This window comes from Pteropus medius, unplaced genomic scaffold (genome assembly GCF_902729225.1).
Source record: "Pteropus medius unplaced genomic scaffold, Ma_sr-lr_union100, whole genome shotgun sequence".
Classification (NCBI taxonomy): domain Eukaryota; kingdom Metazoa; phylum Chordata; class Mammalia; order Chiroptera; family Pteropodidae; genus Pteropus; species Pteropus medius.
In genome coordinates this window covers 1446394-1469190 of record NW_024347790.1, presented here as the reverse complement: position 1 = coordinate 1469190, position 22797 = coordinate 1446394, and the positions used below count along the sequence as shown (strand labels likewise).

General features: G+C 43.7%; 1 protein-coding gene and 1 long non-coding RNA gene across 2 annotated transcripts in view; one reads left to right on the top strand and one right to left on the bottom strand.

Moving 5' to 3' along the window:
• FRMD4A (FERM domain containing 4A) overlaps nt 1-22797 on the top strand; it is a 282780-nt gene that overhangs the window by 40624 nt on the left and 219359 nt on the right. The window lies entirely within an intron of this gene.
• Nucleotides 8550-10102, bottom strand: LOC120614616 (uncharacterized). The gene is made up of 2 exons (XR_005656016.1): nt 9886-10102; nt 8550-9667 (listed from the first exon to the last, which is right to left on the bottom strand). It is a non-coding gene; the product is annotated as an uncharacterized LOC120614616 (long non-coding RNA).

Sequence of the window (22797 nt, the reverse complement as noted above, 5' to 3'; positions counted from 1 at the left end):
GAAATAGCACCACGGATTCCCAATTCCCACTAGATTCTCAGTATGAGACACCATGCTCTTGCCGGCAAAGGAGGATTCACACTACCTCCTTTTTTTTTGGACTCTGCTTATGATAAAGTATAAACCAAAAAGAAGTGAGGATTCATAGGCATAAACAGTTGGGCAGTACAGCCTCTCAAAGGGGCCCGCCTATTTGTTTCATCTTTCAGCTTCAAGGCAGAGTGTCCTTCCCACACACGTCTGAAGAGAAAGCCAGCCCTCCGCTAGAGAGCAGGCTGATCGTGTTGTTAATAAGTTGTTTGAGTTCCCCTCTGGTTCAGAGCCGGCAACTCTTTCCACGACTTTCTAAGCCAGTTACTTAATGAGAATGTTCTGGACAAACAGACACATCGTTCTCAGACTCAAGGAAGCACCCAGGGTGTGGGCCACAGGGAGGATCAGAACTGAATGTGGGACTCATGGTGAACTTCACGCTGACAATCTCCTGCTCTCTGCCCCCCACCCCGGCACTTGCCAAAGGCCGAGACTTGGGAGGAGCCCGTTTGTTTTGTTTTCTCGCAGTCCAGTGGTGAGCTGTTCTCCAAATTGTTGGAGCTGCTCAGAAATTCCAGTCAATTCATTCGAATCTTAAAACCCACTGCTAAATCAAGTCACAGTTTTCCGTGCCATGCGGAAAAGTACACAGCCATATATCCACAATTATTTTCCTTTTCCTCAGCTAGTAATTTTATTGTTTTCCATTTTTATTGAAATATAATTGACGTATATCACTAAGTTTAAGAGGCACAGCTTAATGATTTGACTTACAAATACTGTGAAATGATTACCACGGTAAGTTAGTTAACATCCGTCATCTCATATAGATACAAAAAAAAAAAGAAAAGAAAGGAAAGAAAAAAGGTGGTTTTTTTCCTTGTGATAAGAACCCTTAGGACTTATTCCCTTAATAGCTTTGCCGTATCCCATACGGCAGTGTTCATTGTAGCCATCATGCTACACATCCTAGCCCTGGTGCTTATTGTCCGTATAACTGGAACTTTGTACTTTTCGACCCGCTTCATCCAGGGCCCCCCTCTCCCTGCCCCTGCCTCTGGTAACCGCATATCTGATCTCTTTTTCTATGAGTGAGGTTTATTTTTTATTTTTATTATTTTTTAGAGTCCACATATAAGTGAGATCACATCATATAGCATTCGTCTTTCTCTGTCTGACTTACCCCACTTAGCACAATGCCCGCGAGGTCCATCTGTGTTGTCACAAATGGCAGAATTTTCTTCTTTTTTATGGCTGAGTAGTATTCTATCGTGTCTATGACCCCATCTGCTTTATCCACTCATGTATTGGTAGGCGCTTAGGTTGTTTCCATGTCTCAGCTAATGCTGCAGTGAACATGGGGGTGCAGCTAGTCAGTTTAGATTGCATCATGACTTGTATGGGATGAGTAGAGAATTTGGTAGCAGAGAGATACAAGTCCCATTACCTGTCTCCACCCAACACGAGTCCATCATTTACCTATTACATGAACTTGGCAAGCTACTTATTTGTGATTTTGTAAAATGGGGTCCAAATCAATTTTTTATAGAATTATTTTGAGGATGTGCTCTCCTACTGAAAGTACTCAGCACATGGCATCGTCTATCCAAGGTGCTCAATGAATGGTAGCGGTTTCACTGTTAATTCTTTATTCATCAACTGGAAACCTAGTTTTACTATGGAAGGCCCTTCGCCGCAGCTTTAGAGATGAATTTGAAAGCGCTTGAGATAAAAACCACCTCGATATCTTTCATACGCTTTACCAATTTTAAACCAAGAGTGGGAGGGTCTGGAAAATATAGAAATATTCTTCATATTCCGCTTTATGCATAAGAACAATGTCCTCTCCCCCTCCCAACACTGACTGTCACTCATCCACCCCCTCCTCCCCCGGCACTGTGCTCAGTATCTCCACATATGGAACACAGTCTCCCTGTAGGGCCTTTAATACTGGAGATTCCAGAACAAAGTGGACCCGGGCAGAGCACTGGCTCCTCCTTGACAAATCAGCCCGCCATCAGGCGCCACCTCAGGTATTACAATGTGTTTTTAATTAAGGAGAGAATGTCAACCCTAGACTTCAAAGGTTCGCTCCTAGCCCTATGTGAAAGCCCACAGGCTCACAGCCCCGCTCTGCAGAATGGGGACACCTGGAGCCAGGAGACCCTCTCCACGCCTGCTGTATCATCAGCCTCATCTGCCAGATCCATCTCAGGGCACTGACACCTCCGCCACTTGGGCTAAGAGTACAATGAATCACACATTAAATGGCATTTAAGAGCAAAATTGTTAAAATCGAGTCGGATGACTACCTCACCCAATTGAATATGATGTATGCTCTGTTAAGGGCCCGTGACACTTGAAAAATGGGGACCGTCCAAGAAAGAAACTTGTGTCTGTGGCTAAAAGAATTGAAGTCAATGTCCTCTCTTAGAAGAAATTTCAAACTGCTTTCGAAAGACTACTTGCTGATCGTTTCTAGCCTACATGCAATCGAAAGTGTCACAAATTCAAAGGATGGCCACAGAGTCAGGTCTGTGTGGAGACGCTGCGTTTCACACGGGCACTCGGGGAGGGTTTGGTCTCAGACCCAGGTCTGTGACAGGACTGTGCCGGTGACTCTAGCAGTCAAGCAGGCTGCCACAGGAGGGGGTGGGGATATACTGCCACGGAACTCTGAAAACCCACGTAAGGGAGGGATCTGGCAGTGCTGGGGCCGTGTTTCTTTTCCATTCAGTCCAAAAAATTGATTTGGACTCCATTTTCATTTCTTTCCCATTCCTTGAACGACCAGAGCCCCTGAGCACCATGGGAAACTGCTTAGAAAGAGGCCTCTCCTTTTGTTTGTGTCTGTACAAACACAGCCCAACCTAGAGAAACGCAGCAAAGACCGGGCAGAGAACTGGACACTGCATGCACTTCGGCCTGTTCCTGCCCTGACATCCTCGCACAGTGTGGATCATTCATTTCCGCTTGTCTTTTGTTTCTGCAAAGGAATGAGGACTAGCTGCTACCCCGTGGTGACTCTCTAAGTAGTGGACCTCTTGTGTGATTACGCTAAGCCAAGTTCTTAAATTTTACAAAGGGTGAAAATAGTTGAAACGGCAGCGGTAATGACAATACACAGTTCTTTCGTTTCTGAGGGGAATCCTGCCAGAGCTCACTTTAGAATAAAAAGGGAAATGTCGTAAAAACGGAAAAATAAATGTTCACAAGTGAATGGTAGGTGGGAACAAAACCAGGCCATGCAACCGTTCACCCAAAGCAATCCCCGTTTCACAAGAGAAAGCGCGTGTAGACGGAGGAGCCAGGTAGAAAATGCCATTGTCACCAAAGTGGAATATGAGTACTTCCCATAGGCCAGGTACCAGGCCGTGTGTCCAGGAGACGTAACCTATCTAACCCTCGTGACAGCCCTGCTAGGCAGTGACCGTTCCCACTTTCTCCATCTTACACGTGAAGACGCCAAAGCTTTAAAGTTTACGTGACTTATAAGGGTCTCTCGAGTGACATAGCCAAATTTGAACCATGGCAGATATTTCTAGAATTCATGCTCTTTGCCACGATGCAGTAGATATAGCAGTTATTTCTGGGTGGTATAATTACAGACATATTTTAACTTCCTTTAGAATTTTGTGATTTTTTTTTTTCACGATGAGCATATATTACCTGAATAATCAGAAAACTAAAAGCATAAAAAGGAGGGGAGGGGGCAAACATGTGTCATGAAAAAAAAAGTCACACTTGCTTCATCTAGGAGACGTTAAATTAAACCAGATTTAATTCGCTCTAAAACAAGCCGCTTCTAATTTAAGAATCTTAAAGAACATCTTCAGAACTCCAAAACTTGGAAAAGCAAAGAAAACAGATGTTCTCACCTTTCTCTTCTCTGTAAAACTCTAGATCACAATAACTGATCATCCTCGACTTTTTCCCTCTTGATTGGGATGGCGTGCTCCGCCCCCGAAGGCGGCTAGCTGAGTCTCTTCATTTGTACCGTTTTCTTCTTCCGCCTCCTTCAGCAGCTCTCTCTATAAACTCTCCTCTGCTTCTTTCATCTTCACTGTTTCCCCTCAGTTTGCACTCAAGCTTAGACCTTAGAACTTACAAAGCAAATTCTCTCAAGGAGCCGTAATCCCAGGAAGGCATACTCACTCCTTCCGTAGTGAACATCAGGTGGAGTGTGCTTTCCTAGAAGCCCCTCATTTTCACCACCCACTCCTTGAGCCCTCGTAGTCTTGGCCTCAGCCCCTACTGTCCTGTCTCCCTCAAAAATCACCAGTGACCATTCACTGTCATGTCCAATGCTGATTTCCCATCCTCCTCAATGTTTCTGGAGCTTCGATCACCTTTTCGTCTGGAGGCACTCAGCTCCCTTGGCTTCTGTCTCCCTGTCCCCTCCTCTGCTTCCCTCCCAGCTTCCACCTAAATGGATAAACTCAAAGATCACTTATCAGTCTTGTTCTCATCCCTCTACACGCTCCCTTGGAATCAAGGTATTTTTCGCGTACCACATGTTCACGGCATCGTTTACCCCTGACTCACAAATATGTATATGTGGAGCTTACCTCCTATGGGCAAGAGAGATGACAACTCGACAAATAAGACGAGGTCATCGGGACAGGCGTTTTGACCTAATGACATCTAAGCTGAGATCCAAACGACGAAAAAGAACAAGGCAAGTCAAGTTTTAGAATAAAACAGAGGGCGGAGGGCAAAGCGAGTGCAAAGGTCCTGAGGCAGAAACAAATGTGGCTTGTTCTAGGAAGAAGGGGAAGACAGCATGGCTGGAACATGGTGAGCAAAGAGGAAACTGGAAGAAAGGGTAGTTGGAAAAATAGACTTCATGAAATATTAAATTCCTACATCACTTGGCAACTCTATTAGTACCATTCTGCCTTGTAATTGCATTATTGACATAATGTATCTCCTACTGTAGGCATCTGGAGTGGAAAAATCAGATCTTACTCATTTTTCTCTCCCCTCCAGCACTAGACCAATATAATGTTAAATTAGCTGAATTTCAGAGAAGGAGATAAGACAGAAATGAAATCTGTTAAGATTCAGACTTACCCCAAGTTAAAACCAGCCATCGAGTCCCCAATCAGGACAAAGCCAGAAATAATATCGCACTGAAACATCAGTAAAATTTAGCCAGAACAAGCAAAGTGAGAGTCCCTTTCTTTTTTGCCTCCACCTGGCTTGACGCCACTCATCTGGGACAAGATTTCAGGGTGTGTGCATGTTTTCCATCTCCACAGGACCAGCTGTGGGTGGAGGAGAATTCCTAGCACAGGATAAGGTCACACTGAATTAACCCAGAAGACTCTCTCCTGGGGAAATTGTCTACATGTTGCAAAGTCAGTAATGCTGCTAATTAAAGAAACATTTTCTGAGATGCTGTGATCTGTCATAAGAAGTGTTGACTCTTGATGACATGGAGAATGACGAGCATCTTATTTCATGCATTCCAAACAGAAAAATACACAGATGTGAATGTCTGCTCTCCACATCTATCGCTTCTGAAAGAAGATGCTGAGAAATCTCTAGAGTTTAGGGGTACAGATCGGAGTCGAAAAAAAACAATGTGAAGGGAAAAGACTTTCATGTTTTTTTTCTCTACTCTCAACACTCTACAACACCACTTCACTTCTGACACCAGAGGAGTAAGTTTTCCGCACATCGAGCAGTCCTGTGACACACGGTGCACGTCCTACAGTTTAACTCAATTCTGATACTATCTATCTGGAGACGGTGTCATGTCCCACAGATTGAGGGCTCTGTCCCACAAGACTGCCCGAGCTTCCCAACCCCCTTTCCAGATGCCACTCGCAAGTCCAGGTGGTCACCTGTGTTTCTGACCCACTAGAGATCGTAGGGTCCCACAGACTGTTCCTCAGGTTCTATAAATTTGCCAGGACAGCTCACAGAACTCAGGGAAACACTTTGCTTAGTAGATCACCAGCTTGTTATGAAAGGACATAACTCAGGATTAGTCAGATGAAAGAGATGCACAGGGCGAGGCATGGGGACAGGGAGTGGAGCGTCCACACGCCCTCCTAGAAACAGCACTCTCCCCGAATCCCCACATGTTCACCAACCCCTAAGCTCTCTGAGCGCCATGCCTTTGGGTTTCTGTGGAGGCTTCATTACGTATGCATGATTGATTAAATCATTGGCCATTGGCAACTGAGTCGACCTCCAGCCCCTCCCCGCTCACTTGAAATCAAGGGTTGGGACTGGAACTTCCAACTCTCTCATCACACAGTTATTTCCCTTGGAAACAGGCCCCTATCCCTCCATTTATATCAACATCTTTATCTTTCTTTTCATTTAGGAATGTCAAAGGGTTTTAGGAATTCTGTGCCAGGAACAGAGATTAAGTCTATATATATGTATATATATAGTATATATATATATATATATATATATATATATATATATATATATATATATATATATATATATATATATATTTCTTATTATAAATCACAGTATCACCCGTAGGTTCAGGTATCAGCTTGATGACATTCATTAACTGTCACCCACTCTGGGCCTCAGTGTCCTTATCTACAAAACAGGAACTTTAAAAACCTGCCCCGTAGAGTCGATGCAAAGATCACACGTTTGTGAAATTGCTTTGTCAGTCATACAAGGGCTTGTGAAATGTAAGTATGTGTGAAGCTTTCAAGAAACCTCGGCCACATCAGTTCTGGTCTCCATTATGAGGAGCCACTAGCACCAAATAGTCCCAGGGCGCCTGCTGATTAAGTCTGTCCCTGGACGTGAGCTCCTAGGCCCGGTGTTTATTTCCCAAGCCAGGCAGATGAGTGCACGAAGAAAAACTCACTTGAGGTCATGCACTCGTTCCCATGTGACTTAAATTGCTGTGGAAGTAAACAAAGCCGTACCTCAACAATTAAGTTTTAGAAAATGCGATCAGAAAGCCTCTCGTTTAGAACATGACACTAGCTCCTCTGGCAAATTCCCCCACACCAGGATCCACATCAATCAGACCTGCCTCCACTGAGCTCATCGATCTTGAAAGTGAAAGGCCTTAAAAGTGGTTACACAGTGGTGAAAGACCATTCGATGTCATGCTTTGAACTGTATACATTCAACGAAAGATTTAGTTAGCACTAAAAATGAGCGAGTTCTAGATCCTAAGTCCCGGCAAATAGCCATACTTTAAAAGGGCGTGTATCTAGTGTTAACGCCGTATGGTAAAATGTCATTATTTTCATTTTCAAAACTCTTCTCTCTCCATGGGCTTCTTCATTCTCCTGGTGCCTTCTCCTCGTCACCACCACCTGCTGTCTTGTTCAGACCCTTTCCGCCCATCCTGTCCCTTTGCACTGCCTCCAACTCCTTCCCCGATCTTATCCTGCTGTCTTCACCTCCAGTTCATTTTACTCACCATTGGATAAGTCATTTGTCTGCTAAAATAGCAATACCTTTTGTGATTCCCGATGGCCTGTTTCAGGACCAAGCATTTTAACGGCCAAGCACTTTTTATAATGGAGAATCATATGCTAAACTCCCAGTATATAAAATAGACTTGAAGAATGACATTTTAACCGTATAAATGCTATAACATTTGCTTATTACAAGGCCATGTGATGACAACCATATTTGGTTTCATGATAACTAGAAAATTCTAGAACACACTGATAAGCATTGTTTTCATGAGTTGACATACACAGGTCTGAATATTTGAAAGAGCCAAAGCAGAGTTACTCTTATTGACTCTTGATGACATGGAGAATAACTAATCGGGCATTTGAGAAATTTTCAAACAGATCCAAAGTGTCTAAGTAGACAGACAGATTGACTGAACGATCACTCATTTGGCATATATTCTACTTCGTCAAATCTTTTACATGCAATTTTTAAATAGACTCAAATTTTTTAGAGCACTGAGAGGAAGGCACAGAGATTTCCTGTATACCCTCTGCCCTATCATCCTAAAACACATTCTCCCCATTATCAACATTCACCAGAGTGGTACATTTATTAATCAAGGGTCAACCCACATTGACACAGCATGACCTAAAATCCATGGGTAATGGACTTAGGGTTCATTCTTGGGGTTGTATATTCTATGGGTTTAGACAAATGTATAATGACATAGATCCATCGTGATAATATCATACAGAGTATTTTCAGTGCCCTGTACGTCTTCAGTGTTCTGTTTGTTTATCCCCGCTCCAACAGCAACCGCTGATCTTTTTATTGTTTCCCTGGTTTTACTTGCCCATTCTTTTCATATAACTGTTATCACCTGTCCATGCTGATTTTTAACTGATTGATCACTTCATTGCTTAGCCAAGAAGAGGATAGTAAGAGAAAAGAAGTGTAAGTTAGAGGATGTAAAAGAAAAGGCAAGTAAAAAGGAAGATTGGGTTCTATTCCCGTGGTAAAGTACCACTAAAAAATGCATCAGTGGTCACTACAATGTATTGTAGAGCGGCCCAAGGAAAGTCAAATGTGTTCAGCAAATAAAAAACACAATTCCGTAACTTGGGAACATTGTATTAGGTAAATAAACAAGTGACTATTACACAGGAGCACCTGAAATTTTCATTATAAGAAAATGCTCTTCTATCTTGAGAAGCCTTCGGCGTTAGCTGATTTCTGACAAGACAGGGGGCAGAGCAAGGGGTTCTGGGTAACCAGGGCATCTCAGCCTTCTGGTTCCAGCCTCAGGCATTCAACCCATCAGATGTCTTCCTTGAGTTCTAGAAAGTCCAGCTGCATTTGTTCTTCTAGCCCTGAGGTTCAGGAAGCATTCGTGTGCGCCTCTGATGTCACTGGCTATCCCAGCCTCCCCCGTTCTCCTGGTGGCCAGGCACGCTGGGTCAGGGCAGGGTCGTAAGCAAACAGAGCTCGAAGTAGATTGGAACACCTTCCTTTGTCTTTCTGGATCCCAGCTCATAGCTGTGGAGCCCAAAACTATTCCACACTGGGGCAATCTTGTGGTTTACCTCCCTGAACCACTTGGTGTAGCTCTCTCCGAGAGGGGAAGGTGACCCCTTGGGATGTGTAAATAATGCTTGGGCTCCGATTTATGGCTTTGGTTTCAGCCTGATGAAGGTGAAACTGGGCATCTGACTCTGGCCTGGTCTGGCTTCTTCCTTGAAGCCCGGAGTAATTAATGAGCAAGGAAATGAAGGATTTAGTTGCTAGTGATAACCGGATAAGGAGAGAGTAACTCCAGCCAAATGCATAGTTCTCCCACACTGTTTAAATGTAGAGGTGGCAAGATTTCCAAAGGTGACCCTGGATATATAATCGAGCAAGCTTTATTAAATGACTTGTCACATGGAGCATGTAAAGTCTCCCAGCCCAGTTTATATAACATGCTGTTGGAGAGGCGGAAACCGGTTGAATTTGAACCTCCACAGAGCCCCGCCTGGCAGATTTGCAGACAGCGGTGCCCATGAGACATCTCAAACTTTACGACTACATATTTAAGCATTTATGAGACTTGAACTGTGTTCCATTAAAATGGAAAAAAAAAAAAAAGATAGAGAGGCAAGGGAAAAAAATCCTGAGACTTCCAGCAGAGGTAATTAACCCCAAATGTTTCATAAAGAATTTGATAGTATTCTGGTTTTAAACTCCTTTCCCAGGCCTGTTGTAGAAAGGAAAGAGAAGAAAGGAACCTATTAAAAATTCACCATTGCATTTTTTAAAAATGTGTATGACCAAACTACGCAGCTGGACCCACAGAGCTCATCCCAAGGTAACTGATTAAAATTTTACTGGAGAGAAAATATTTAAAACACGGACTGGCAGTTTTCACCAGACCCACCCAAGAAATGCCTTTCTTTCATCCCCTCATCTACTTACTCAATGTCTTGCCTGGTGGGTCTAGGTTTGGCAACAGCCTGGGCAGCTGGGCGCCTGCCCAGCCTCCCTCCAGCTCTAGTGTATGTCTCCATTCCTCCCACTCCACCGTCGCTGGTGGAGAGGGATAGAGAGCTGCTGTGACAGCAGAGATGCTTCAGTAAAGTTAGTGCTAATCCCTGCTCATGTGACCTCACATAAACGTAGCCCCACCTGATAATACTGGCCCCACCCACGATGAGGGCCACACCACTGGATCGTCCTCATCAGGCTGGGTCTCCAAGGTACTCAGTGTTCCTTACTGGAGGGATAGGGCCGCCTTTTATTTGCTGCTGTGTGCACAGGCAGAGAAGGCACATCATCAGGGTATATATATTAAGCCTTCCCATCTTACATAAGGAGTTTCCAGAACAATCAGTCAGCAACTGAGGCAGCATTGGTCTCCAAAAGTTAACTACGAACATATAAAGAGGAGAGTTTTCTGTCTAATGCCAGGGAAAACACCTTGGACATTAAGCAGACCAAAGAGTGTCATGCTCTGCCACACCCTGCTAATGGATGTGTGGTCTCCATCTCATAAAAGATCCCCAAGAAATAAGCGGACCGCCCGATGTTTTTTCGACATTACCTGCCTGAAGGGAGGTGCTGGACAGATGGCCTCTTCCGGTTTCTCTAGCTCGTTAACTCTGTCTCTAAGTAGAAGAAACATCTGAGTGTTTTTACCGACGCCCACGTTATTTATGATCTTACCTCTTTCGTGTCACAGAGAGTGTGCCTTTCTGCCCACCGTAGCAGGACCCCTGCTCCAGCCCACTCTGAGTCAGACTTCCAACAACCGTTTAACCCATAAACGCCAACTTACTTCCATATCAGGTATTTGTAAAGACATAGTAGATATTTGGCTTTGGTAGTATCCAAAAAATAATAATAATAATAAAAAATAAGAATTACACATTACTTTTTGATATAGGTCTGTTTTCATCATATTGTTCATTTTGATCAAGAGTGGTGATTGACTTTTGTGTCCTCATTTTGGAAATTTTGCCATGTGAAAAAAAAGCACCGTTCTTCACAAATGTCAGAAACTTGCAATATGAAATGTATAACCCATAATTGTAGAATGACTTCACGGCATTTTATAATTCATGAAATCCTGGTATAATCAGACTTTTTTATGACATAAACCACAACACATCTTGTTTCTTTCAAGGAAAATAAAAGCAGAAGACATCGCTTTTTTTTTTTTAACCCTTTCTTTGCCATCAAGGAAGAAGCTTTTTTTTGTGTTTTGCACAAAATTCCGAGAACTTGCAAATTGGTGTGAAACGATTTATTCACACCTTTTCTAGGCATCTCGGTCGATAGAAGTTCAAGCTGTATGTCTTATTCCATTCAGGCTCCATAGCAAAATACCATAGACTGGAGGACTTAACCACACAAAAAAAATTGTCTCTAAAGGTCGAGAAATCCACGGTCAAGGTGCCAGCAGATTCAGCGTCTGGGGAGGACTTGCTTCTGGTTCACAGATAGCTGTCTTCTCTCTGTGTCCTCACATGGCAGGAGGGGCAAGAAAGCTCTGGGGGGTCTTTCTTTATAAGGGCACTAACCGCATTCCTGAGGGCTGCTCCCCAAACCTCCAAACACCATCCCATTGGAAATTAGGTTTCAACATATGAATTTAGGGAGATGCGAGCATTGTAGTCTGCAGCACAGGGCGTCCTAGTAACAGAAATCAGACGAGTCCTCTTTCCTTCTTTGGTGAGGCATGGTACCTGCAGCCCCACGATCTCTTTCATGGGCCTTCGAGATGGACCAGCCTTTTTCAGACTTGTTTCAGATTTGGTTCGTAGGGTTCAGCCTCAGTCTGTCCGGTGACGAAGAGCACAGGGGCCCAGCATTGCAGCGACAGCATCCGAGAAACCAAGGAGGAGAGCGAGAGCTCGTTAGTGCCTTTAATGAGCCTTCCCCAGTTCCATTCGTGGCTGAATCAGAAACTTTCTGAGTCATTTACCCTGTCACCGAGCAGTTTTCAGAGCGGGTAAGCGTCATTAGGAAGGCTATGGCTTCTCCATCACAAGAGAGACCGAACAAAAATGGAATGCCACCCAGAACAGAGGTCCCAAGGCTGGCCTTTGCCTCTGTGGGCTCCACTGGCAGCAGCTTTTAGAGGTCACCTGAACAAGGAGCTAAAGGTGCTTTCTGGGTGTCCTGGGCCCCTAACCTGCTCCTTCCCATGACTCTTCAGTCTCGAAGTTATTAATGGGCCTGAAGCAGGGTCTGGTGTCTACAGGGCCCCCGCTGAGGATCAAGCTAGAGTTTCAGCTCTGGAAGACTCTAACCTTTTCCGGTCACCCCCTTTCTCTGTCACTTGGCTCCCCTCATGTGGGCACCTCCCAGAAACAGGGAGGTTCTGGGTCAGGATAAAATTGACCCTACTGATACAGTAGGAGAGGGCTCACTCCATCCCGGGGGGGTTCTGAGGCGAGGCCACCTGTCCTCCACTGGTAGCACACACCCTCACCACAGTTCTACCCGCCTGAGCCCCTCACAGCGGAAAAGCTTCGCTGGGTGACTTGTCAGGAGCCTCCCATCTGAGAGTCTGTCTGCCCGCTTTGGTTTTGCCTTATTCTGTTTTTTGAGCCATCGATTTCTTTCGTAGGCCATGTTTTGAGAAAGCAAGGCCACATTTCCTTTCCATCCACACTTCGTATTGCTCTAAATTGGACCCTCGAGTCCCATGGTTCTTGGGCACTAGAATTTCAAGTCCTCGGTCTCGTCCATCCTCTTCGCGGGTTGATTACAGTGAGCCCGCCCATCCTGCGTGAGAGGAGCTCAGGAACTCCTGCATCGTGGATCCCTAAGTCATACCCTCCTGCTTCCTTCTGTTGTAGTTAGCGGCATCACAGAGTAGAGGACTCACCCCAACCTGTCCACCACTGGCTGGGTGTCCATTAATGCACTTACCCGCTCTGTCCCCCAGTTGACTTGAGGGTTGGACCGGACAGCCCTGGGGACCTTCTTGAGCTGTCACCTTCCACGAGTCCATGGATAAGGCAACAGGGTCAGGGTGCATGGAGAGGCAAGGTGGATAAGCCCCATTGTGAAGCTGTTCTGCCAGACCCTTCCCCCGGAAGCATCTTCACCTCACTGCCAGGATCACCCTCCCGAATCCACCAGTTGGAAGACGTGATAAGGTGTGAAGAAGCAGAAACGGAGCCATTCCTGCTACAGACTCACAGCATCGAGATTGAGATAGAGAGACAGCTCCAGCCTGATAGATGGACAACATGCAGAAATTTAATTTTAACACAAGGACGTAATTTTTTTTTAATGGAATAAGAAATGATGACATATATGGTATCACATTAAATTTAAAGACGCCTGTCTTTTGAATATGCCATCAACACTACACTGAAGAATGTCTCTTTCTGGGAAGCGGCCCGATAGCACTCATCGCATGTTCTTGCCCCTTCCAAATACAGCAATTTACATATTCTTTTTTTTTTTTTTTGGTCTAAATGTTTTTACTTGAAACAAATAGTTGCATTGCATATTCTTAGTTAGACAGCTAGGGAAGGCTAGGAGGGCTGCCGTTGTCCACAGGACTTGGAGAAGCTAACTGCCCATAGGAGGAGTCAATCCCTGACCTTGGCCTCAGTTGACACGGCTCTGAGTGAAGCAGTGTCAGAGCCCAGGGAAGGAAAGATACTGCACAAACTCCTTCAAGATCACCAAGCAAACAGAGATGGCCGTAGTATTTCTCTCTTTCTAACTCATAGGGCCAAATGGCTCATAGTGGACAGAACTTCAACAAGTTATCAAGTGGTTTTCTTGTGTTAATTTCAATCAAAGAACTGCCCTGTTTGCTTTGCCAAAACAATGGAAATTAACACCTTGACAAGCCTTACAAGTGTGTATCCCTCTGCACTTTGCAAAATATTTCAACTATCTGTCAGGACACTGAGCCTTATTTTCCAACCGAGGTCATGAGATGGGAAGATCTTACTGCCAGGATGGGAAATCTGATTTAACAGAGGCTCTATATCGACTTCCTCTGTGGCCGTCCTGTGGCACATTTAGAGGTTGTTGGGGAAGATGGGCACTTTGCAGCACTATAAACTACCCTAGTTGTTTTTGGCTCCATGGAGGGTTTGTTTCACTCTATATTTAGTCATGCTTGCCATAAAATTAGGAATACTTTTATATCGTTGACATTTGACACATAGACATTTTTCTGGAGGGAAAAAATAACATTCAGCCTTTCACATTTATGCTGGGAAAGTACACCACCCTCCCCCGCCACCAAAAAAAAAATGTGGCAATTCCTAGAGTCGGAGCCAGGGACTAACCAGCCAGAAGTTTATATTACAAATAAATCCCACCCTTTATTCCAAGGAAACATGTCAAGGGACTGACAGTTAAGCTGGCCAGGCCAAACCGTTTCTTGAAAAATTAGAATTCCCAAATAACGAATTAACTTTTTTTACCTGATGAAAACTAGAGGCAAATTGGGTTGGTAACCTCATGATAAAATAAGAAGGAACCTAAACTGTAACTAAAATCATGTGGTTAAAATAATTTTCGAAAACTCACATGTTCTCCAGGTTGCTTTCTCTCCCTGATCTCGCTCTATGTAGATTAGTCCACGAGACTCCGACAGCTGTTTCTGGGGTCTCCCCTCCCCATGGGGCCACCACTTCCTCCTTCCTCAGGGGTTATCAACCTTGGTACTGTTGACATTTTGGTCCAGATAAGGCTGTGTTGCAAGGACTATCCTGTGCGCTTTAGAGTCGTTAGCAGCATCCTTGGCTCCACCCACCAGATGCTAGTAGCACCTCTCAAGTTGTGACAATTAAAAATGTCTCCAGATGTTGCCAAATGTTCCCTGGAGGGAAGGAGGCAAAATCACCCCCAGTTAGAGCCACCATTAGCACCTCTGTGCCCAGGACAAAGCTTTGCCATGAATTAACCTGAATTTATGCTGTGTGAATGGGTTATTATGATCCACTGAGACTGTATAAGAACAAAGCAAAAATCAGGACATTGATATCACAGCAGGCATGATTTCTGGATGCAAGAAAACCTTTCCTAAATCAAGCGTGGTTAATAATGATAAATATTGAGTTCTACTCTTTGATGGTCTTTAAAAATTAGGTTGGAACACTATCTTTAGCGGGTGGTTTGGGTAGGAGCACCCAGATAGAATAGAATTCCCTTAAAGACCTTTTTCAAATTTTTTGTTTGATTTCTTTTATTTTACCAAAAGGGATACACAGAAAGGTATGTGAGTATACGAAAATACGAAGGAAAAGTAAATTATTTCACAAGAAGGTGTTTCCTTCTTTAACTGAACAACTGGGCATACAGGGAGTGGAACAGGAATATGCTTACATGAGAAATAGTGGAGAACGAAATTGAGAGATTAGTGGATCATTCGCAGCATAATATAATGGTTACAATTAAAAGATTTGCCTGCTGATAAATGTTTCAGAACACGCGTGATACTAACTGCTCTTCCATCCTTTTCCCTGGAAATGGATTTACAGATTAAAGAGCTTTTCAAATTTTAATTTTAAGTCCTTTTTTTTTATTTCAGTTTTATTAATCTTCACCATAAATATTAATTTATGAGCACCGATGCCCAAAGGGCCTTGGCATACTCTCTCACAAAGGATAATGCATATCACTACCGCATTTAACCGAAAAGCAGCGTGAGTGTAAAAGGACTGACAATTCCTTACTCAATTTGAAGCAGATCTAAACCTAAAAGACAGTGTTCCTTATCCACAACCACATTTAAAGGGCCAACACCCTAAATATAAGTAGGACATTGAAAGACTTGACACTGGGGTGCCAGAGAGGGTTTTAGTTTTGGTTTTCATTGTTTGTAGAGTGAACCTAAAGTTGGTTTTTAGTTTATGTGGTAACTATTGTTTTCCCTTGACCCTTTCTGCTTCATTAAGTACATTCTCCATGGGGTCAATTATTTCAGATCTTGCTGGAAGCACCTCTGTAATCAGAGAAAAGGAACCCCTTTACAACCCACCTGAGGTTTGCTATTAACAAAATTAGTGTTATTCTTTGCTCTCTCCAATGACGGGTAGCTTCTGCACGGCAAGTGTTTGATGCTTTTCAGGGATGAAGAGAGGGTTACTCAACCAATGGTTTGCGAAGATGTCACCCCTAGAGGATTTTTTTCAACCTCTTGTTTGCTGTCAGGAGCCTTTCCATCTTGCTGAGAACCAAAGACTTCCTCAGCTATCCCAGCCAAAAATGTTGTTGGTGCCTGTCTTGTCGTTGGCAGCATTAATTAAAGGGATCAGATGCAGCACAAAGAAATGTCAAAATAGTATAAGGGGAAAAGCCCGTTAACACATGAGTGTGCTACATAAATGATTACAGTGTAACAACATAAGAAAGTTTTTTTGTTTTTTTTTTTTAATCAAAGTGGAACACAGAGCCTTAGGTCTTTGGGACTCGAAGCAACCCAGCTCTCTTTGGTCCAGCTCTTCTTTTACAATGGAAAACCGTCCTCCATCCACCCCCAGGGAGTGGGCCGAGGAGCCCAGGTGGGGGCGCAGATGCTAGTGGTGCATCATTCTTGCCACTCCACCACCCCGTGGTTATTTGAAATAGCCACTATTGTCTTGTCTGAAACAAGGAGTCCAGCTAAAGCTCTTGACTTGCCCCTGAGCTCACGTGCTGGTCTCTCCATGAAGCTTTTCTGGATGGACACGTCCGTCTTCCAGTTAGAATCACGGGCCACTGCCTAAGGACGGTGATACATTCTGAGAAACGTGATGTCGGGGCTGTGCAAACATCACTGAGCGCACTTACACAACCCTAGATGGTCTGGCCCACCACACACGTAGGCTGCACGGTACAGCCTGTTGCTCCCAGGCCACCAGCCTGCACGGCACGATACTGCACAAAACGACATGAGGTGAAATCAAGCACAAGAGAAAATGATGCAATCAAGGAATGAAGTAAACACCAGGTGTGTGAGGCTGCCGCCTGCGTGACACTGTGTGCTGCTCCACAGCACGCTGTTTTTATAAGTAGAAAGAATATACTCTAAAATAATGGTAAAAAGTATAGTGCAGCAAATACATAAACCGGTAAGAGTCATTCGTTATCATTACCAAGCATTGTGTACTATATGTAATTATCTGAGCCATACTTTTATGTGACTGGCAGAGCGGTTGGTTTGTTTACACCAGCATCACCACAAACATGGGGGGGACGCATTGTGCTACGACGTTATGACAGCTATGATGTCAGTAGGTGATAGGAATTTTTCAGTTCTGTTATCTTTAAGGGACCATCATCACATATATCATTGTCATTGACGGGGGTATATGGACTCTAGAGATAAGACGGACTTTGGCTTGAGTCATGATTTTCCACTCAAAAGATGCATTTCTTTAGGGAATTTGTGTACCTGCCTGACCTCAGTTTTTGGTCTATAAAAAGGAGGTTGCAGTGTCTAAGCTGCCGTGGCTGGTGTGAGGATGCGAAAGGATCCCACGGTCTCTTCTCTACCGACTGGTCTTTGTTTCACGTCACCACTGAAAAATCGATATCAGAGATGATAAACTCGTTTCCATCCATTCTCCGCATAAAACGGCACAGCTTATATAAAAATATTCTTAACACATCTGTTGCATGCAGACGATCCTGGGACTTTCTGGAACATCATCCGTGCATTGGTCATCATTTCTAGAATGAGGGTTGCCGTTCCATTCTTGAGTTTACACCGTTCTCTTCATTACCTAATATGGAATTTCTTACACGGTAGTTATCATATGGCCCATTTTTAGTTCATCTGGAAGAAAACCGAAATACTATTTAGTATTCTAGTCTAATGCTATACTCGTAAAACTGTTCTGCAAGTGATTGACAGCAAAGGGTCTGACCATTTTATTTCAGCAAATGTGCAGAGAAAAGCTTATACGCTAAGGAAGCATCAGTCTTTACCACACAGATATTTGTTTCCCCCTGTCCTTTGATCAATGCACATTAAAGGACAGTCCACTTCTCCAGTTTTAAAATGCATCTGAGAATGGATGGCAAGGACACATTTAGAACCCTGTTTCTCCAGCTGTAAAATTAAGCTGTCTGTCCAGCAATTAAATGAATGAAGTGGATCCCTAGATAGTTATCTAGGCAAAGAATTCAGACTTTTCTCTAGCATCAGCATGTTGAAATGGGTAGTTCTCTCTGGCTGGCTAGCACAATTAGAAGCTAGATTGCTACACACTAGAGGCTGTTTGTTGTCCTAACAGTCATCTGACTTAGATATGATAAGAAAGATAGATATGTCCCTAAAACTCAGCTCTGTCTAGCCCTCTTCCAGGCTCCCTTCCACATTTCTCACTACCCTCAAGGCTGTCATCATCAATGTTTTTTTTAGGCATAAAACTCATCTATTTCCTTCCAAAGTGTGAAAATTTAATTAACCCCGCATACAGGTGCTTGCCAAATCCTGCAATACTTTTTATGATCCCATCTTTTAGATGTTCATTCATAACGGTTTTAATGTTTCTTTACAACCTTGGGTGATTCTGGCTGTTGCTATTTTCTGCATAATAGTTATCAAGCTGTCAAGGATATTATGTTTCCCCGAAGTTACACTGGTGATGTTTCTATATTTTGCTCAGTTACTCCCAGGGTTTGGCTTGCGAGCTTCTCCTCCTTGTCTGCCTCACCACCTGTGGACCCCTCCCCAGGCAACTTGTTTGTTGTCCAAATCTGTGGGGATGCCAGGTTCTTTCTCTCTGGGCCCCGAGTGACCCCAGGAAAATATATACAGGATACAGACAACATACAGTGGCCACAATTAACCAAAATATCAACAAAAACAATGAAACTTCTCTTTACATTGAAAAACTAGGAGGGAGAATTTTAAATGTAGACAAATCTGAGTTTCAAAAATGTCTGGTCCCCTATTGCTATGTTCTGTACTGGTACCTCCTAGTTATGTGTAGAGTGTGACTTCTATCTTGGGTTAATTTAGAAACCCTTCACTCTTGTAAATGTAGTTAGAAATGGTTTTTTTAATTACAGTGAATCAAGTCAATTACTTGTTTGAGTATTCCCACACCTGTATATTAGCGTATGTCAACCACTATTATTTTATGTGATATTCTTAATTTCTTCAGATCGACTGTAAGTTCCTTGAGAGCAGTCCCTTCTTGAAATACATGGTGGTCTTGGATGAGTCTAAGTTCAAGATGAGCCAAGAGTGGTTCTCAGAGGTTCACGGAGGTGGTACAGTGTTAAGCCTTATTATAGAAACATGGGGACAGGCTCATGGGAGGAAAGGACCAGACGGGCCAGCCCACTCCATCTGAAGTATGTGTAGCCTCTGTAAAGACACCAGAAAAACACAACGTCGAGAACCTCTGGTTTTCCCAGAAGAGGTCTTCAGGTGATGAAGATTCTGGAAACCAGGTTATATGAGAAATGGGGGGATAAAAATGGAGATGTATAGCTTGATTCTTAGTTAAAATTAACACATTCATTCAACTTTTACTAAACAAACATTTGTTGAGCGCCTTCTGTGTGCCAGAGAAGGGACACACCCAGGGCAAAAGAGAAGGACCAGGTTGCTGCTTTTGCAAACTTAGAGTGAGTCGAGGGACTGGACAAAAAGGTTTTCCTGGAGGACAACATAATGTGGGTTAGGAACTACTTTTCTACAATTCCGTGGGGAAAAGAGGCCATTTGGCTTATTGTTATTTTTTTTTAATTGAGGTGTAATTGACATTATATTAGTTTTGAGTGTACGACAATAATGATTCAATATTTGTATGTACTGTGAAATGATTACCACAACAAGTCTAGTTAATACCCATTACCATGCACAGGTACACATTTTTTTTCTTGAGAACTTCTGAGATCTACTCTCTTAGTTTCAAATATACAATATAGTATTTCAACCGATAGTCACCAGGCATTACATTATATCTCAGACTTATTTGTCTTACGAATGGAAGTTTGTACTTTTTGACCCCGTTCACTTATTTCACTCACTCTCTATCCTCTGCCTCTGGCAATCACCACTCTGTTCTCTGTATCTGTGGGTTCAGTTATTTATTTACTTATTTATTTTTAGATTTTACATATAAATGAAGTCATACAGTGTTTATCTTTCTCTGTCTGACTTATTTCGCTTAGCATAATGTCCTCAGGGTCCCTCCACATTGTTGCAAATGGCAGTATTTCATTCTTTTTAATGGCTGAATAATATTTCATTGTATATATGTACCACATCTGCTTTATCCATTGGTAGACACTTAGGCCGCTTCCATATCTTGGCTATTGTACATAATGCTGCAGTGAACAGTGGGGTGCAGATGTCTTTTAAGTTAGTGTTTTTACATTTTTTGGAGAAATACCCAGAAGTGGAATTGCTAGATCACATGATAGTTCTACTTTTAATTTTTCGAGGAACTTCCATACTGTTTTTCCATAGCGGCTGCACCAATTTACAATCCCACCAACAGTGCACAAGTGTTTGCCTTATTCCTTCTTAATTCTGGATCTTTATATTCCTGTGTAACTGCTTTTTTCCTCAAGAACAGGCATTTATACCCACGTGTGAGATGCATGGTGATGGGGCAGGGGGTGCACAGTGGGGGCTTTAGAAGCACAGGGAAGGAACACCTAGCCAACATCTGGGCTGGGACAGCCCTCCGGGCAATGACGTGGTGGAGGCTGCTCTGTACTGTGAGGGGTTCAGAGGAATCAATCAGTAAGCAGCATCACTGTAAAGGGTCCTCAGGGATGCAACAGCGTGTCGGGATGGAGCAGGGACTCGGCCAGTCCTGGGACGAAGCTCCCAGTTGGCTAGAGCCATCCCAGTCCTGAAGGCTATGTGGGGACAGTGGGTTTTATAAAAGGCCTGAGTAGGAGGTCAGGTGACGTGGGAACTTGAGCAGCTCAGCAGTCTCTCAGACTCAGCTTTTTCCTGGTGTGAGCTGAGGGACTGAATGACTTCTCCAAGGCTCCATCACACCTTAGTTATAATTTGAGAACGTTTTCCTGGGACAGGTATGATTTAGGTGAGGCCCCCTGCTCTGGGATTCTACAGTGGTTATAGTGCCCATTTACCCTGTTTTGAACTCCACGCCCGATGTCCCTGGACAGCAGTCTTTGGCTCAAATAACATTGTCCCCTAAAGCTGAAACCCCTTATCGGTCTCTTTACCCTGGCCCTTTTGGGAATGGCTAGCAGTGATGCTCTTTGCCTGCGACTGGATTTTTTAGAGGATTAGGGAGAATTATCTTCTATACCCTAGGAACAGACCGCTCCTCGCTGGAAAAACAATCTACAGGCCGTCTTATTTGCCTCCACAGGCCCCAACCAGTCTGCGGAGGTGACGACTTCCTTTCTGATCTCTTGGAAGACTCCCATAGGACAAGTAACCCTTGTGGCTTATCTAGCATTGACCAGCACTATCAAACACTTAACAGAGAAGTAGGGTAATGGCAGGAACCCACACTCTTGTCACTCATCACCTCTTTATTCTCAGCCGGAGCCACACAAGCCACCAAATCCAGTGTCCTCCCTCTGATTAAAGCAGGCTGTCATGAGCAACGGGGATGGCATCGCATCCAGCCCTGTGAATGCCTGACTTACCTGGGCTTGCTCCACAAACATAATTCTGTCCACTCGTAAGGCCACCTCTGTCTTCTTAATAAGTCGGAAATGCTGCATTATCATTGCAAATCTCTTTTTTTTCTGGAAATTCCACAGTATTGGAGAAAAGGATTCTCACTCTATGTCCTTGCACAGAATAATAAGTATTATAATCCTTATTGCTAATATTTATCACATGCTTATTAAGGACCAGGCTCCAGTCTGTGTGATTTTCATGAAATATTTAATTCCCACAACAACCTTATAAGGCAGATGTTGTCCCCATTCAAGAGATGAGCAAACTAAGGCACAAAGATTTAACCTAATTTTTTCTCCATCGTAGAGCTAGGATGTAGCACAGCCAGGAAGCAAAGGCACAGAGCCGTCTCTGCACCACTGTACTTACTGCTGTTTGCCTGCTGAGGTTTAAGTACTGAAGGTTATAAAAAGTTTGCATAAGTTCACACTTGAGAATACCTTCTGGCCAACATCAGAAACTCAGCCTCTAGACCAGAGGAGGGAGCTCTGGACTCTGCCCCTCTTTTTATTCAGGTGGAAAAATTAGGCTAAATGCCAGCTGTTACTGCAGGTGCTCTGGGTTCTCCTTCCATTGGTGACTTTAGCTCTTGTCTTCATAAATCGGTTTTCACTCCATACATGACAACATGGGCGGACTTGGTGCCAAGGCAGGACACCTGTACCTGGAGCTCAGGATGGTCTCCAGCAAGAGCTCGTACTGGAGCACACATGAGGGAGGAAGTCTTCTAGGCTACCTGCTGGTCATTCCACGTGGAACAAGAACAGACCAGACAAATCGTGAAACATGGGGCTGTCCTGTTACTATGTGGTTATGGAAATTTTACATTTTGTGCGTCAAGTGGTAACTTAATTTAAAAGTAAAAAATTGCTACTGGCTGCCATCCCACAAATAATTTTTAGCTCACTGTGCAGCCAAACACCTCTCCAAATAATAAGGAAATAAAATGTGAGAATAACGAGATGGCTTGGCGCAGAAAGACGAGGATTTCAAGCACGTCCAGTTACTTTCGGATCAATTCGGATCAATATGCCACCAAATGCTCAGTCATGTTTCGATCAAACTGGAGGCCCTACCAAATTAAAAATTCCATGTAGCTTTATTCCAAGTTGGTCTCCTGCTTCATATTATTCGGTCACACATCTCTGAAAAGGCAGGAGGAAGAAGAAAGAGGGAACAGAGAAAGCCCTCTATGACATATACCCACTGGGCCTTCTGAGTGGCTGGGTGTCCAG